The 6,000-nt window shown below is 42.1% G+C and overlaps 1 protein-coding gene across 1 annotated transcript in view; it reads left to right on the top strand.

Annotated features, from left to right (window-relative positions):
- The first annotated feature begins 676 nt into the window (after positions 1–676).
- FRMPD4 (FERM and PDZ domain containing 4) overlaps positions 677–6,000 on the top strand; it is an 829,477-nt gene continuing 824,153 nt past the window's right edge. Inside the window, exon 1 of the mRNA XM_078064492.1 lies at positions 677–925. The gene's annotated coding sequence lies outside the window, so the exon portion shown is untranslated. The remainder of the gene's footprint in view (positions 926–6,000) is intronic.

The raw sequence follows: 6,000 nt of genomic DNA, 5'->3' as shown, positions 1-6,000 counted from the left end.
TAAATGACTTGTACTCACATTCTTGACCCAAAGTGGAGTTCTGGGGGAACCCAACCAATGCACACATCATGTCCTTGTTTGTCCTAATTCCAGGGCAAACTGCCTAGCAGAGCAGGGACCACTTACTAGCAGTGTCAACCTCAGCACAACGATTACACTGTCACGTCCTTCCCGCCCCCCCTGTCCTGTCTCTTCTGCAGCACTATTCGAAAATTCAACCTTGTGGGCATGGCTTTTTCTGGTTCATATATTCTATCTTGTTGAGTACCACCTCTGCATCAGGGATGATGGAGGAGAGGAGAAAGAGAGGAGGAAGAAAGAAAATCCCATCTTGTTCTACATAGGATGCTCCCTTTTCACAACAGCAGCCTGCTTGGAGCTGATCCCAAGGTGCCCATGCACCTGAGTCATGGCCAGTTGTTTCCAGCCTCACAGGACGTGGCCAAGTCAGTGGCTCCCCCCACTTTACTGCTGCTGCTTTCATTTGTCTCTGTCTGCCCCTCCTAATTACTTAGGTCACTTCAGGCTTTAATTCTGTCTTCTAAAGTGTAACACAGCCATAATTAGGCCATATGTTAATTAGCAAGATGACGTCTTGTCACTCGTGAGAGATGTGGATCATCCCAGAAAGTACCATAGAAAGGGGAGTTCAGCAGGAAGAGGAAGTCTAAGGAGGCTGGAAGTGACACTCTATCTAGCCGAAACTACCTTAGAGAGCAGGAGAAAATGGCAGGATGCAAGAGGGCAAAAGGATGGGGTCACACAAAGAAAAAGAGCTAGAGTTGACCTCTTTTCCACTCCAGGAATGAGCTGTAAGCCAGGAGACAAGCCTGAGGCCGAGAAGCCACCAGGGATGGCAGAATCTTCTGAAGGACTGGAGGTGGCCAGGGCTGAGGTCAAGGCCCCAATGGAGGCTACAGGCAAGGTGAGTGTCAGGCATGCATGCTCCCATCTCTTACCCCTGGAAGCCTGCGGGGATGCCAATCACAAATCAAGGCCATTCTCTGCTTCTATGGCCACTCCAAGGGGCCTGCAGGAAGTGTGGAAGATGGGGTTGTGGTAGCTCAGAGACTATTTCTACATGCTGTTTACTCAGTGTCAGTTCCCCCATTTTCTGTTAACTTATATTGTGACATTCTTGGGATGACAAAGTTGGAAAGAGGATTGGGCAGGTCATGATAATTTCCTATTTCAGATAGTGTCACCTTTATCACTCAGGAGACAATTTTCCAGGAAACTAATTACTCCGAGAATTCATGACTGGGTACAATGACATTTGAATTATTAAGATATTAGCCTTCCTCCAGTTTGCTGTCAAAACATGATGTGATGAGAACTTGTTCTGTCATCACCCAACTAATGGATGAAGGGGACTGGGACAGCCATTTAAAGTTGTGTATTTGCTTGGATTTCAGAAAAAGGCATTTGACATAGGAATTCTCAAAGCATATCAAAGGGGAAATTTTGAGGGGTAAAGTTTGTGTTAATAATAATAATATTAATAAGTATTATTATTATTGTATTTGTAGAGTTCCAACTATATTCCAAACCTTTACAGGCATTACTTCTAATACTCCTAACAATCCTTCAAGGAAAGTATTATTATCCTCATTTAACTTGAGGCTCACAGATGTTGAATCATATTCAAAGATCATACTGTCAGCCGAGACAAAGTTGAAAGCTGTTATTTTTTCTAAACTCTAAACTCTGAGCTCTTATCAGTACACTGAGGTCAGTGAACTCTTTCTGTAAAGGGCCAGATAGTATTTTCACTTTTGCTTGCCAGATGATGTGTGTTGCAACTACTCATTTCTGCTGTTGTAGCACACAGGTAACCATACACGATACACCAGTGAATGAATGACTGTGGCTGTGCTCCAATAAAACTTTATTTACACACACTAAAATTTGTTTTTAACATAATTTTCTTTTTTTTAAGATTTTATTTATTTATTTGTCAGAGAGAGAGAGAGGCAGGCAGGCAGAGGGAGAAGCAGGCTCCCCACTGAGCAGGGAGCCCAATGTGGGGCTCCATCCCAGGACCCTGGGATCATGACCTGAGCCGAAGGCAGACGCTTAACCGACTGAGCCACCCAGGCGTCCCTAGATAATTTTCATATATCGTGTGTTATCATCGTTCTTTGGAATTTTCCCCCAAAACTATTTAAAAAATGGTAAAATCATTCTGCTCATGGGCCATGCAAAAACAGGTGGCAGCCCAGGTTTGGCCCACAGGCTGTAGTTTGCTGACCCATGCCCTCCAAGAAACCACCTATCTCACAGTGACTTACAAAAACAAGTGAAAGCAACTGAGCTGCATATTTTACCTAAGAGTCAAGTCATCTACAGGAAAAGTTCTCACAACCTTTAGGACACAGAAGCTGTAGGGAACAATAATCCTCATTCTGGCTGTACCATCAAATTTAATGTATAGACTTGGGTACATCTCAGGAACTTCTGGGTCTTGCTCACCTCATCTCCTGAATTAGATAGATCCCTAACAGCTCCGCTGTTCTTTGATTCTACTCATAGTATGCCTGCACGGAATGATTTCCATAAAATCGGAATTTAAATCTAAGACGATTACTTGGAAGATGTCATCATTAACATGGGAAAGGCTGGGGGAGAAGCAGGTTTGTGGGTACAGCAAGAGTTTGGTTGTGGACAAGTTAAGTTTGAGGCACCTAATAGACATAAATGAAGACGGTTGCATATAAGAACCTGGAGTCGGCAGGGGAAGGCCGGGCTAGAGATTCAACTTCAGAAGTGCTCAGCATGTAGACCGAATCTGGGTGTATCATAGCATTGAATAAGATCTTGTAGGGCAAGATTTCATAACCATGGCACTATTAACATCTGGGGAGGGATAATTCTTTGTTGGGGGGCTGTTGCATCCTACAGTGGACATCACAGGGTGTTTAGCAGCATCCCTGGCCTCTACTCACCCCATCCCCAGTTGTGACAACCCCAATGGCTCCAGACACTGCCACATGTCCCCTGGAGTGAAAATCACCCTTGGTTGAGGGGGAATCGCTGTCTTAGGTAAAAGGCTGAGGATGGTCCCCAGGGACCGCAACTTTGGAGGTCAGAAAGAGAACGAGGAAATGGGGAAAGGGACTGAGAGGAGTGGCCAGTGAAGTAGGAGAAAAACTCAACTGTGAGGTCCCAACTGTTTAGGCTGGACTGGGTGTAAAAGGAAAGGCAGAGGTGGAGGTCAGACAAGAAGTAATGGCCCATAGCTCAGGGCTGAGCCCCAGTGAGCTCCACCGCATTTCCTTTATGGGACCCCCAGTGGTAGGGGGACAAGGGCACATGAAGCATTAGGTCATACATTTTCTAACTGCATGGCACCTGAAGACAGTGCATTGGACAGAGTGTTTTCTAGTAGGGAACTAAACTAGATAGCAGGTTAAAAGTAACATTTACAAACCAAAGATAGAGACTGTTCCATGTTTCTTCTTTTCCATTTTATTTTTAGAAATAATCCTCAGAGGATAAAAATGTTATTGTCTGGGTGCAGGAGAAAAGCAAGAACAGAAATAGAGTTGCTATGGTTTTGAGGGAAAGCAAAAGGGACTTAAGACCTGGGGCATTTGCCATCCTGAGCTGCAGGATGGATCCTCTTTGTTTTGTGATCTCTTCACTTGCTTCATGTCTAACAGTAGTAAAAAAAAAAAGTCAAGAGATGTGAACTTGAATTTGTGTGAACTTTCTCTTTATACATTTGAAAATTGAAGAGCTATGACTTAATGAAGCCCCAATATAAAGATTAAGAAAATCAATCCCTCATGTTGAAATTGATGTCATTAGACAAGAGTTCCTCTTAGTCACATGCCTGATAGTAAAGGACGGAAGAAGGGACGATGTATGCTTTCCCCTTTTTATATTTGTCTTCTCACTCCAAAATGAGGATAGTAAGTTTACCTCATGAGGTTATTATGTAAAACTGCCTAACAGTGCCTAGTGCCTAGTTGGGCCTCCATAAATGTTTTAAAAGAATAACAATGTATATCCTGCTTGCAGTGGTGGTTACACATTTATTACATTTATGTAAACATGTAATAAACATTACATGTTTAGACATGTAATGAAATTCCATAGAGCTAGATACTGAACACCCACCCCCAAAAAAGTATAGCAAAATAGTGAAATCCAAATGAGATTATTAGCTGAGTTGGTAATATTCTATCAATGTCAATTTCTGGTTTTGACAGTGCACAATAGTTATGTAAGATGTTCTCATTTGGGGAAGCTGGGTGGAGGTACAGAGAACTCTATTATTTTTGCAACTTCTTGTGAGTCTTAAAACTATTTCAAATAAAAAAGCATTAAAAACAAATAATTAGGGCGCCTGGGTGGCTCAGTGGGCGACTGCCTTCGGCTTGGGTCATGATCCTGGAGTCCCAGGATCGAGTCCCACATTGGGCTCCCTGCTCAGCGGGGAGTCTGCTTCTCCCTCTGACCCAATCTCTCATGCTCTCTCTCACTCACTCTCTCTCAAATAAATAAATAAAATCTTAAAAAAAACCCAAATAATTATATGTTAAAATAAATCACAAAGCCCCCCTGTTTGTGACTATTGAATAGCTCTGGATCATTTGGTTTTGTTGTCAACTTTACCTTGTAGATTCATTTTTATTTTAATAGGGAGTCATATCATGAGTAAATCAAATTATCAGGTTTTATTTATAAGTGATAATGTGGAATCAAATCACTGTATGTTTAGGCTAATGCAATAGGTTATAACCCCCAGATTGTGAACCTAAATTGATCTTAATAAATGTGTAGTCATGAAGCCCAATGATAGGTGAAAGTCTGAAATTAAACAGGATTACCATTTAGTCTTTAGTTTTGGAATATTCTATTTTTGGATGGTCCAAGACTCATCTAAGTTTGCCAAAGATTGAAATTTTCACACAACACATCCTTAAATTCCCTGAGAAGTAGAAAGTAGAGGTGGCTTGCATACTTTTTTAGGTGAGAATTTCTACTTCAGCAGACTTTGGGGAGGGCAAGCCTCCTCTATCTTGCTGATATGCCTAAGATGTGATCTATTTATATTACAAACCATATGCAGAGCCTGGCAAGCCTTTCTGTAAATGAGCTCATCGGTTCTGCCCTAAAATAGGAGGCTGGAAGGAGGGTGCCAAAGACATTAGGGACCTTTCACAACCATTACACCTCTTGGTGCTGATTGAACAGGAAGGATAAACAAAATCTATGCGTTCTGATAGGAAGGATAAATAAGAAATACCTGTCAAGGGGAACAGCATGCTTTCCTTGGTCTTCTTTGCCGGCCATCAAAGTCAAGTTCTTAAAGACTTGAGTACTTTTTAATGGATTTTCCTTTTCTGTGTTTGTACAAATTGCAAGTGAAGATAATTTCAAATTTGTCATACTGATGGGCCTCCTTCAAAGTGTGATGAGTTTTATCTAGAGCTTCATTCAAAGCAACCAGTATTTATAGAACATTTTATCCAGTGTTAAGTCATTAGATTTATCTGTAAGGAAATAGAGAAGAGCAGTTGCTGACCTTAAGAGGCTCCCAGACAAGTAGGAAAGAGACGAGAAAACAAAGAAATGTATTACAAAATGACAAGCACGCTCCAGAGAAGGGAGTAAGAGGGAGGTCATTAACCGTTTAGGACAGCATGGCTCAAGCTGGGCCTACAAAATGGTGTATTCTTGGAGTGTGTTGTTTGCTACAAGAACGTGAAAGTTTGGTGTTTTCATTAGGTGGAAATTATATGTACACATATATACACATAAATATATTTTTTTCTAGTTATCTGGATGAGTGTGTATCAAAAAAATTTCTGGGGCGCCTGGGTGGCTCAGTCGGTTAAGCGTCTGCCTTCAGCTCAGGTCATGATCCTGGGGTCCTGGGATCGAGTCCCACGTCGGTCTCCCTGCTCAGCGGGGAGCCTGCTTCTCCCTCTGCCCCTCCCCCTGCTTGTGCTCTCTCTGTCAAATAAATAAGTAAAATCTTTAAAAAATTTT

This window comes from Halichoerus grypus, chromosome X, assembly GCF_964656455.1.
Source record: "Halichoerus grypus chromosome X, mHalGry1.hap1.1, whole genome shotgun sequence".
Lineage (NCBI taxonomy): Eukaryota > Metazoa > Chordata > Mammalia > Carnivora > Phocidae > Halichoerus > Halichoerus grypus.
Note: the sequence above shows the minus strand (reverse complement) of the source record. Positions and strands in the feature narration are given on the sequence as shown.